Source organism: Portunus trituberculatus, chromosome 50 (assembly GCF_017591435.1).
Source record: "Portunus trituberculatus isolate SZX2019 chromosome 50, ASM1759143v1, whole genome shotgun sequence".
Lineage (NCBI taxonomy): Eukaryota > Metazoa > Arthropoda > Malacostraca > Decapoda > Portunidae > Portunus > Portunus trituberculatus.
The window spans coordinates 4408409-4420908 of NC_059304.1; the positions used below are offsets into that span (position 1 = coordinate 4408409).

The following is a 12500-nucleotide window of genomic DNA, read 5'->3' on the forward strand; positions in this document are numbered from 1 at the left end:
GTGTGTGTGTGTGTGTGTGTGTGTGTGTGGTCCATTTTCCTATCCTTCTCTCATTTTCTATTTTCTTTATCTCCTCCTCCATTTCCTTTTCTTCATCCATTATCACCTCTTTCCTATTCCCTCTAATTATCATCTATTTTTCCATGCCTCCTCATTTTCTCCAGTTTCTTTTCGTTTTATCTTCTTTCTTTTGCATTCGAATGATTAATCCCCTCTCTCTCTCTCTCTCTCTCTCTCTCTCTCTCTCTCTCTCTCTCTCTCTCTCTCTCTCTCTCTCTCTCTCTCTCTTTCAGTTGCTGTTACTTTCTTTATTTTCATTCTTTCACGTTTTTCGTTTTATTAAATGTTATTTGCTCTTCTTTTGTGTTCTTTCTCTTCTCCCTTCTTCTTCTTCTTTTCTTAAACTCCATTCCCACTTCTGTTGTTGTTGTTGTTGCTGCTGTTGTCCTCCTCCTCCTCCTCCTCCTCCTCCTCCTCCTCCTCCTCCTCCTCCTCCTCCTCCTCCTCCTTTCTCCTCCTCTTTCTCTTCGTCTCGTGCTCATGTCGTGCAGGTTGAGAATAAGATTAGTAATGTGGGTGCCAACAATGTGTGTGTATGTTGGTGGGGGCGGTAGCTAGCTGGCCACTCACCCCTCTCTCTCTCTCTCTCTCTCTCTCTCTCTCTCTCTCTCTCTCTCTCTCTCTGGCTTTATGAAAAAAATTATGAAGAAAGTTGGTAAAAAAGAAATGAGGATAAAAGAAGGACAAGATGAGAGAGAGAGAGAGAGAGAGAGAGAGAGAGAGAGAGAGAGAGAGAGAGAGAGTCGCTACCTTTTCAACTGCTTATTTTTGTCATATTGTCTCAGAAACTTGTAACATTTTTTTTTCCCTGAAAGAGTAATGGTTCCCTTTCTCATTCACTTACCGTCCTCTTCTTCCCTTTCTCTTTTCCTCTCTTTAACCTTTTCCCTTTCCTCCTAACTTCCCCTTTGTGATTTGTTTCCCTTTCTCCTCTCACTCTCTTTCCTTGTTAGATCCTTGTCAACATGTCTTTCCACTCTCTCTTGTTGTTGTTGTTGTTGTTGTTGTTGTTGTTGTTTGTGTCCTTGTTGGTGCTGTTGTATTGTTGTTGTTCTTCGTATTGGTGATGTAGTTGTTATGTCTATATTGTTGTTGTTCGTGTAGTTTTTCATTTTGTAATTGATATTTATATTTTTTGTTGTTTTCCTTATCAAATACTATGTCCACCACCACGACCACCATCTTTTCCTCCTCCTCTTTCTCCTCCTCCTCCTCCTCCTCTCCTCCTCCTCCTCCTCCTCCTCCTCCTCCTCCTCCTCCTCCTCCTCCTCCTCCTCACTCTCTTCAGCAGGACTTCAGAAGTTAGCCACCTCGAGTGTGACATCCTTGGCACACTTCCCTGCAACGCCTCCACCTTTCCCTCAGTCCCACCCCCCTCACACACCACACACCTGAGTTACGCGTCCCCTTCACCCTCATTATATCACCTGCACCGCCTAATCCTGCATCATACCTGCGCATCTTCCCCCTTATTGCCTTGCTCGGGACTATTATTATCTCCAGCGTCATCGATCCACGCCCTTACAAAACTTCTTCCTTAGCAGTGTCACGCTACGCTTTTCTCGGGGCGGTATTCGAAAACATTTCTTCCCTGCACGTCCCCCGTTTTCCAAGGGTTCTGTGTATATAGTTATAGTTTTACTGGTTTTATGGATGTTTTTAGCTACTTCAGTACTGGGATGCATTTCTACCTTGAGTTTTGGATGTGATTAAACTATTTTATTGAGGTTAGGATGGGTCTACGGACGTCAGGAGATTAATTGCTAGTCTTCACTATTTTAATCCTCATATAAGTTTCCGAAGCTGTGTAAAATCATCAACTAGTGAGCAGAATGGAAATAAGAGCGCGTCATGGTACTGAAGGGGTTAATGGTGTTAGTTGCAGATTAACGTGATTTTTGCATTACTGGTGAGAAAAATAGTCTTAAGAACTCGGCTAATTGTCTCTATGGCTTTAGGAAATATTACTGAGAGAGAAACACACACACACACACACAGAGAGAGAGAGAGAGAGAGAGAGAGAGAGAGAGAGAGAGTAGAGGGTGTCAGAAAACGGACCTTACTGTCATTCTTGAACTATCCACCCATCCACCCAGCCACTCTCTCCCCTCCATCCATTTACTGTACCTCAGCCCCTTGTTATCCCATCCACCTTCGTTTACACTCCACCCACGCGTCACCCCTCATCCTAACCTCCATTTTTTATCCCTACTTGCCATCTCTCTCTCTCTCTCTCTCTCTCTCTCTCTCTCTCTCTCTCTCTCTCTCTCTCTCTCTCCCTCCTGTATATTCGTCACCGTCGCCGCCTTGTCTGCCTGAGGGCGTCCTGGTGTCCTGTGTTGGCCACCTACTTCCTCCCGCCTCACCCCCTCACGCTCTACTTCACGCCCTCCTCCCACTCTTCTTCTTCCTTGTTCTTCACGTTCTCCTCCTCTTCTTCCTTCTTGTTCTCTTGCCTTCTCCTTACTCTCTCCCGTTCTTGCATAGATATGTACACTAAAGCATTTATTTTACTCTCTCTCTCTCTCTCTCTCTCTCTCTCTCTCTCTCTCTCTCTCTCTCTCTCTCATGTATTTCCTCTCATTTCCTCCTTTATTCGTTCACCAGGTTCCTTTCTCCTTCACACTCCTGCCCACCATCACATCCTAAGCGTCACTCTTCCCTTCCTCCCTCCTTCCTTCCCTCTCTCACTCCCTCCTTCATAACTCATCCTGCTGACTCGTGTTCCCGCTTCACTCTAATGTTTTTTTTTTTTCCTACATTGTGCGTCCCTCTTATTATTTTCTCCCTCTCCCGTCTTTCCTCCTAGCTCTTCTCTCATCATCCTCTTGACTTCCAACCGGTAGAATCTTATTGAGGGAGAAAGGAAGGATGGTAGTGAGGTACGTGTGTGTGTGTGTGTGTGTGTGTTTGTGTGTGTAAGTTATTGAAGGAAATGAAAGGATATTGAGCAAAGGAAGGAAGGTGTGTGTTTGTGTACATAAGTTTCAAGGAAGGAAATCGCACGGGAAAGGAAAGTTAAAGTAAGGAAGGAAGAAAGGAAGGAAGGAAGGAAGGAAGGAAGGGGCAAGAGAGAGAGAGAGAAAGCATACGTGTTGAAGTTGCGAGGGGAAATAAAGGGAAATTATATAAAAGGGAACGGATGTGTGTGTGTGTGTGTGTGTGAGTGTGCGTGCGTGTGTGTGCGCAAGACATCCTTTCTAAATCAAGGCTACTCCAATTACTTTCCTCCCCTTCCTTCCTTCATATTTGTTGTCTTAGTTCAAAGCTCAGCTCTTCAAATGATCTCTAAACTTTTTTAAGCACAAACTGAACTTGGGAAAATATTAATTAAATTTTCTTACGGACAGATGAATGGAAGAATGCTTGAGGGCAGGGGAGATGAAAGAGTAAAGAAGGAACTGGGTGAGGGGAAGGAAAGGGGAAGGGAAGGGAATGAGAGGCGTGTCTGTAATGAGTGATAGCAGAAGGGGAAGGGAGAAGTTTGGGGGAAGAAAAAGAGAGTTATTGAGGAGGAGGAGGAGGAGGAGGAGGAGGAGGAGGAGTGAGGAGGTGAGGAAGGAAGGGGGGAAGAGAGAGAAGAAATGTGTCTGTTGTCTCCCTCCTGTCTTCTTTCCTTTATTTCTTTATTTGGTGCTATCTCTCTCTCTCTCTCTCTCTCTCTCTCTCTCTCTCTCTCTCTCTCTCTCTCTCTCTCTCTCTCTCTCTCTCTCTCTCTCTCTCCTGGGCACGATGAAATAAGTATAAGTGTAATCAAAGTATGTAAGCAAGAAATTACTCCTTTCTTAGAATATATAATTAATAAGTCTTTTGTGCAAGGTTGTTTTCAAAATCATTTGCAGGTTGCCCGAGTAGTTCCAATATATAAAAAAGGTGATCAGTCCCTGTTTACAAATTACCGACCAGTTTCCATTCTCCGGTGTATTAGTAAAATTTTTGAAAAAAAAGTAGCATGTAGAATAATGAACTATCTGTCACATAACTCCTTACTATCTGACAAACAATTTGGATTTAGACCAAAGTTTTCTATAGAACTAGCTATTCATCATCTTTCTCAGCACATGTATAATGCTTTCAACAATAGGATGTTTCAGTTGACAGTTTTTTGTGATCTTTCAAAAGCATTTGACACTATTAACCACTCTATATTATTGCATAAATTGAAGGTGTATGGCATTAGAGGACCGGCACATAATTGGTTCAGCAGCTATTTAAATTCAAGGCAGCAGTATACAGTTTACAATAATATGATATCACACAGAAAGATTATTAAATGTGGAGTTCCACAGGGATCAGTCCTTGGACCACTATTATTCTTAATTTACATCAATGATATAACTCTATGTACAAGTAACCTTAATTTCATTCTATTTGCTGATGACACAAACATTTTCCTTAAAGGGCGCGATATCATTACACTACAAAATACTATGAACAAAGAATTGATTAATGTATCTAAATGGTTAAGAAATAATAAATTAACATTAGATATAAACAAAACACATTACATGTTGACTTATTCACACACTATAAATCCACATGCCATTGATATTAAACTTAATCAGTCTTCAATCAAACAAGTTAGAGAGGCTAAATTTTTAGGAATTACAATTGATAATAAATTGCAATGGAAACCTCATATTGAAGAAGTGAACAACAAATTATCTTAAATGACAGGTGAAATATATCAAATACGCAAATCATGTAGTAAAGAGTGCTTGAAATTAATTTATAATTCTTTAGTATACCCACATTTACTCTACTGTTCTTCTATTTGGGGGGTACTTTTAAGACTTACATTGACAAGCTATTCATCTCGCAAAAGAAATTATTAAGAGTAATATCAGGATGTAATAGGTTCGAACATACAGCTCCCATTTTTCGAGAATTTAAGTTTTTAAAAGTAAATGATATAATCTCATATCAGACATCTACATTTGTTTACAAATGCTTAAATATTTATGATGTGTATTGTGACTTTGAGCACGCTGAACACACCAACGTTCAAACAAGACGCAGAAACATGCTCAAAATACCGTTATGTAAAACTTCTCATGCACAACAAAGTGTAATTTTTCGAGGCTCCAAGCTGTGGAATGAAATTCCATTAGATACCAAAGTCAAAGGTTTTAATTCATTCAAAATACAAGTGAAAGTGAAGCTGAAAAGTACATACTAAACATTTTGTATTGTTTGCTAACTATATAAGTATTGTATGTAACACATTTATGTATGATATTATTGTAGTAGTAATCATGTTGTCATTATTACTGTCATTGTTTGTGTTATCATTATCACTATTATCATTATTATTATTTCATTAATATTGTTATTATTGTAATTATTATTGTTGTTGTTGTTATAGATATTATTTATTATTATTGTTATTATTATTCTATATTTTCATTTTCTTATTCCATTATTATTATTATAGTTATTATTATTATTATTATTATTATTATTATTATTATTATTATTATTATTATTATTATTATTATTATTATTATTATTATTGTTGTTGTTTTTTATAGTAATAGTGCCATTGTTGTTTTCATTTGTTACCAATATTATTTTTATTATATCATCATTACTAATGTTATTGTTCTAAGTATTAATCATTTTAATACCGCTTAACACGACTGCTCTCACGAACAAGTAAAGCAGTGTCCATAAGGAGCCGTGAACTCAATGGACTGGATTCAAGAGAAGGAGCCGTGAGCGCAATGGACTGGATTCAAGAGCAAAAATTGTTATGATCATTATGTTTTTTGTAAATTTAAGAAATAATAAACAATCAATCTCTCTCTCTCTCTCTCTCTCTCTCTCTCTCTCTCTCTCTCTCTCTCTCTCTCTCTCTCTCTCTCTCTCTCTCTCTCTCTCTCTCTCTCTCAGTGTGTGTGTGTGTGTGTGTGTGTGTGTGTTTGTGTGTGTATGTTCCTTCTCTTTTTCTATTTCTTCTTATTATTATTATTATTATTATTATTATTATTATTATTATTATTATTATTATTATTGTTATTATCATTTTTCTCAATATCATTATCATTATTATCATCATCACTGCCGTTATTATTATCATTGCCATTGTTGCATTTCTCCCCATCCTCCGCCTCTCTTCCTCCCTCTCTCGTGGCTAACTCACTCCCTCAAAAAACCTGCCAGTGTTTATTTGTACGTACCCGCGCATCTCAGTCTGTACATAAATCTAATGCGCGCGTCGGTGTCTACAAGGGGTGAGGGATGCGGATGAGACGGCGATGAGGGTGGAGGCGGTGGAGGCGGCGGCGGCGGATCAGCTGTTGAATGTAAGCCTGCTAATGAGTTATATTTGTTGACGGTGCCTCGAGGAAATCTGAGTAAGAGGAAAGGAGTTCATGGGCGATGTGTAAGTGTGTGTTAATTTTAGGCCCTGATACTTGAGCCCTTCTGCGCTTATTCTTGTCTGTTTGCTTGCTTGTTTGATTGTTTGCTTGTTTTCACTCTCCGCCTCGTGTGTGTGTGTGTGTGTGTGTGTGTGTGTGTGTGTGTGTGTGTGTGTGTGTGTGTGTGTGTGTGTGTGTGTGTGTGTGTGTGTGTGTGTGTGTGTGTGTGTGTGTGTGTGTGTGTGTGTGTGTGTGTGTGTCTCTCTCTCTCTCTCTCTCTCTCTCTCTCTCTCTCTCTCTCTCTCTCTCTCTCTCTCTCTCTCTCTCTCTCTCTCCCTAATGCTGATAATGGCTTCAGGTAACACTACATATGTTTAATCAATGTAATTATGGATATTACTTAATGATAGAAAACTCACGATTTTTTTTTTCTCCTTGCTCTTCTTCTTGATTTTTTTTTTTCTATTTCAATGAAAGGCTTAAAATTGAGGATTCTCTTTTTTTCTTCACTCTTTCTTTACTTTTTTCATTCTTTCTCATTTTTTGCTGAAGTTGATTAGACGAACGGCAAAATAAAAAAAAAAATATATATAAAAAAACAAAAGATCAGTTAATTTGTTTCTGCTGACACAATCATTATTTACGAGTACTTTCTTTGTTTTGAGTGACAGCTGATGACGCCTGCATGAGGTTCCGATCCTGTGTGTAGTACTGAATGAGTCAAAGTGTTCCACGTATCACTGCATCAAAAGTGTCGAGGTCATGATACTCGATCCCCCTTTTAACTGTTTTCCAGCTCGCCACAATGTCTGTTTATCCTTCTGCCCCGATGCATTTACCTTCCTCTAATATACTTATGGTCTGTGTCGGCCAATCAGTGCGTTAAAATCTTGATACCTGATCCTCTTCTAAATGTTTTCTTGCGCCTCAGTGTATGTTTGTCCTTATGCCCAATTATATTTATCTCCACCTAATACCCTTATGGCTTGTGTCGGCCAATTAGTGCGTGAAACCTACTCTCTCCTCTAATACATATTTCCCAGTGCTTATAAACGTAAACCACCCACTCTACACCACAACACCCTTCAGTACCATGTGTTTACGCATTAGTCAGACCTGTCGAGGTCCCCCATCAAACACTCAAGCTCGTCAGTCAAGCATCTACGTTTTCTTTCATCACACCATCAACATCACCCCTTGTCAGCCCGTGTGTCAGCGAGGATCATTATATTTTAGGCATGAGAGAATGTAGGTCATGAACATCCTGCGTTTCCTTCCCATCCCCCCTCTGACAAACCAGGACAGGACGGGAGGTGGGGAAGGGGTTAAGGGGAGAAGGGAAGGAAGTGAGGAAGGGCGTGGGAGGGGTGGTTAGATAGGGATGGCAGGGGTGGGGGGAGTATAGAATGGCAGGGGTTACAGTCATATGATACCAGAGGAAGGTCTTCGAGTTGGTCCTACTTTTTGGGGTGGTTACTGTGGGAGTGATAGGCTGGGAGAGGAGGGAGAGGAGGGAAGAGGGGAGTGGGGGAGGGGGTCGTGTTAGGGCTGGGAACTGGGAAGGTCGTATTGTCTGTGGGAGTGGAATTATGTAACAGTAAAGGTGGAACGGGGAGATTATGGAGAGGGGGAAAAGTGGAAGAGGAGGAGGAGGAGGAGGAGGAGGAGGAGGAGGAGAAAGGGTGTTAATTTTCTCAGTGAATCTGGATCTTACATTAATTTTTATATCCTTGCCCCTGTTCTCTCATCTCTCTCTCTCTCTCTCTCTCTCTCTCTCTCTCTCTCTCTCTCTCTCTCTCTCTCTCTCTCTCTCTCTCTCTCTCTCTCTCTCTCTCTCTCTCTCTCTCTCTCTCTCTCTCTCTCTCTCTCCTCTACCCACTCACACGCCGGTTCTCATCCGCCCACTTCTTCCTCTCTGTTCCTTCTTTTACTTCCCTACTAACATTTTCTTTCCTTTTTATCCGTTTCCTAATTACTTTGAATAATAATAGAGAGAGAGAGAGAGAGAGAGAGAGAGATGGGATGGGGAGAATAAACAATCACAACCTATAATGTATCGTGCCCTCTAATGTGTTTATTTCCTTTAACTTTGCTTTTCCTTTTTTTTTATATTTAATCCGTCCAATTTGACTTTCTATTCGTATGTATAGCATAAAAGAAATACATAACTTTTAGTATGCTTGACTTGCATCACCGCACACCTAACCACTCTTGTTACACGTGTCTATCTTTCTCTTCACAGGTAAATGAAGGTGGAGGTCATAGGAACGAGGCACACCTGAGCTCCTCCCGTCAGCTTTACCTCCGCGTGACGTGTTGTGAGGGACAGGTAGGGAGCATAAACACCTGCCTTTCATTAATCTTTCTTTGATGTGTGCTGTAGTGTCCGTAATGACAAAGGACTTGCGGAAATTATAGAGAAATAGATCCTCGCTGCTTTTCCGGGACATTTAGTTACATTAATCTGATAATGGAAGAGATGAGATGAATTAATTAATTTTTTTGCTGGAAGTATGATTTTTCTTATCTTAGCAAGTTTAGTTTCCATTATAATAAGGGACGACTTCAGATACCTGATATTAATTATTTCCTTTTTCTAATGACGGTGTTCTTAATTTTCCCAAAACAAAGGACGAATCAAATTACCTCCTGATATTTTTTTCCCCACCTCACATGGCTGTACTCAAGTTTCCCCAATAACAGGAGAGCTTAAATACCTTCTGTTGTTAATTCTAGTTCTTCCTCGCGCCGGCACGCTTAACTTCACCAATAAAAAGAGAGAAGTCTAAATACTTCCTGGTAATTACATCTCCATCGTCCACGTGTGTGAGATTGTTATAACCAAGAGAAGAAGGGACTTATCTATACTCGAGGGCTCATGCTATTGACCCACTCACTCGCTCCTCTCTCACAAGCACTCGGGTCTTCGCCAGCGTAACATACATAGGGAATTAAGTATACATGTCTTACCAAGATACACAACAGCGGGAGAAATAATATACTCTACCTTGTGAGAGATTGAGAGATTGGTGGGATAAACTTTGGAGGTCGCCTTTCTGCACGCGACATCAAGATGGTTCTGTGAGGCCTTTTTTCCCGTCCTGCTTTTAGTCACATTACCTGCTCTGGGAACGTAACCATGGCGCCCCATCACAAACTAACGCATTTTTAGGACGCTGTTCTGGAGAAGGAGGGACGAACAAAATTAACGAAAAATACTTGTATGTAGGTAATCGTGTCAAGAGCTCGGTGTAAATAGTGTTAGTAAGGTTTAATTATGACGATATATGAAGCCAGTTTAATCAAAATAACCTGCTTTGGATATTATCAGTTTGTTTTTCTTTTGCACGAGGGAGAACGTCCACCGTCAGAGAGAAAATCAGAAGAGAATAGCGATAATTTCGTTAAGCTCTGCGAATGAACTTTGAAAATGACAGCACCACACCACCACCACCACCACCACCACCAGACCTCAGCGGCGCAGCACCACAGATTCAACTCTTGTGGAGAAGAGTTTGCTGTTCACATTCTTTCCCTTGTGCCTTTCCACCTTTAACTCTTTCACAGCTCTTTTCCCACATGATTATTTAGTGACAGACCACGCTGACACATTTAGTTTAGTTCTCACATCATTACTCTTGAGACTTTTAGCGTTATTATTTTGTTTCCTTTCTGTGGATTCTTGTATACATTATGTGCAGTGCCTTCAGTGTTGAGAATTATCGCACATCACAGTCAAAGACGGACTTATTTCTATCCATTTAACCTCTCACACAAACAGTCACACGGCAATTCAACTGCATAAACAAAAGTGAGACAGAATATACTTACAATCATACTTGAAGTTAGTTTTTATATTGCTGTTTTTCTTTTGAATTATTTCATATATCATCTCTTATTATAATAAAATGATCTCCCTGAAGTGTAAGACCGTAGAAGTGCTGAGTGTAATATTACCCTGAGGCGGGGACGGTAAGGCGGGACGCGGATGAGAGGTGGGGAGGGGAGGCTGGGGTGCATCACAAGCCCAGCGCACAGTAGTCCCACCCTCGCCCACTGGTCCCTTATGGCTGTGTGGCGGACACTCCCTCACTAATAAACCTCTGAACGTCGGCATTTGGAGTCTGGTCTGTGCTCTCCTCATGACCGTCCCTCTCTGAACAACACATGCGGACTGTCTTGCTCGTGGCTTCGGTCTGTGAATAGAGAGTTATTTTCACCGTAATTTGTAGATGTTATTGATATTTTACGTGTCCAGGAAACAAGAGAAGAACAAAGATAAACTGGGGAAAAAAACACTCAATTTACCGCTCTGTCTGCAAATTGAGGGATGTCCTGCTTGTATTTTATTGATTACTAGTATTTTACGTGTTAAGAAAACCGGGCAAGAGCAGAAAAAATAAGAAAAGTAAAAGAATAACACGTCACATCCGGAAAGTCACAGAAACAGTTGTAAGAAGTCAGTCTAGAGAGAGAGAGAGAGAGAGAGAGAGAGAGAGAGAGAGAGAGAGAGAGAGAGAGAGATCTTTTAACTATCTACTATTGACACTATCTTACGCATCTAGGACAACGAACAAGAGGAAAAAGATCAAATAAAGAAAAATAGTAGGTAAACGGATAAAAAAAGATCCACTCACATCCAAATAGTGACAGAGTTAAGAGTTCGGTAATCATCATTATTTGCCGCTCGTCCGTGTGCCTCGCTCGGTGCAGTGCCTCGGTGGGCGGCGGCATAGTGGCAGTCTGGGAACGGGAGGCTCAGGAGTGCGCTGGCCCGTGGAGGAATTCCGCTCGCGTCCTTATGTCCTGAGAGAGTGAGAGTTGATGTCTGAGCTGATGATGATGATGAGGAGGAGGAGGAGGAAGACGAGTATACACGATAAGACAAACCAAGAGAGAGGAAAATAAAAAGAGGAAAATAAGAGATAGCAGGAAAGGGATGACGATGAGAGAGAGAGAGAGAGAGAGATTGGTTTACAGATGGGTGGCGGATGAGTGGAATAGACAAGTTCTTAATACAGAACCAATACGTAGGGAGTTTTAAAAGTATAGATAGATTTACGGATATTGATATATGTGTGTTTAGTTTTCATACAGAAGCTGCCGCGTGTAGGTGTGCTGGCTTCTTGTAGTATCCCTCTTGTTTTATTTATGATAACGAGGATGATGATGGTAATGATGATAGTGATAATGATGCCTAATTTAGATAAGTACCAAATATCTCCTTTTCAGCCTTCACGGTATTGATTTATGAACGTAATGCTAACCATAATATTTGAACATCACGTGCTCCATCAACTCGCGTCCTTCAAACTTAAATATGTCGTGATATCCCAGATAATTACGTATATTAATCTAGTAAGTCCCCACGATGAGGAAAATATTCTAAGAAGAGTCTGTACGTAATCTCTCTCTCTCTCTCTCTCTCTCTCTCTCTCTCTCTCTCTCTCTCTCTCTCTCTCTCTCTTGTAAAGATTTATCCGTTAATTAAGAGATGGAGGGAGTGAAAAGCCTGAGACTTGGTGGAAGTAATACGTGGCATCTTCTTCCCTTCATCCCTTCTTCCCCCAATCCTTCCCCCATCATTCCCACAGCACACATACCACTCCCTCCTCCCCATCTCCCCTCTGCTCTTTTGCCTTCATTCTTCACAATTTCTCCCTCTCCTTTCTTTCTCCCCACCACGTGTCCTCTTCTCTCCCATTATCTTTTTCTCTCCCTCCCATTCTTTCTCTCATTATCATCCATCCTTCCCATCTCTCTTCATAAACTCGTACCTGTATTCCTTCTTATCTTTGCCTCCCATCTGTTCTCCCCTCCTCTCCCTTTAATAAACTATGCTATGCTGTATTCTCTCTCCCCTCGTGTTTCATAATGACGCTTTGTAATCCTTCATAGCCCATCAAATAACCTCTTCTTTCATCTGTTCAAAATTTTTCATCATCATATTCCTTCCCCTTCTCTTCCTGTACAATTCCTTTATTTCTTTTAGTCTTGTATCTTTTCCTTTTCTTTTTTTTTTTCCTTCCCTCTTCGTTTCTTTTACTCCTCTTCTCTTTTCGTCTTTTGATTGGGATA

General features: G+C 40.8%; 1 protein-coding gene across 2 annotated transcripts in view; it reads left to right on the forward strand.

Moving 5' to 3' along the window:
• The window catches only part of LOC123499641 (cGMP-dependent protein kinase, isozyme 1-like), a 300599-nt gene that overhangs the window by 115056 nt on the left and 173043 nt on the right, over positions 1-12500 (forward strand). The window contains exon 4 of one of the 2 annotated variants that reach the window (XM_045247975.1): positions 8665-8751. The exons of the other annotated variant lie outside the window; for it this stretch is intronic. The gene's annotated coding sequence lies outside the window, so the exon portion shown is untranslated. The remainder of the gene's footprint in view (positions 1-8664; positions 8752-12500) is intronic. 2 annotated transcript variants of the gene reach the window in all.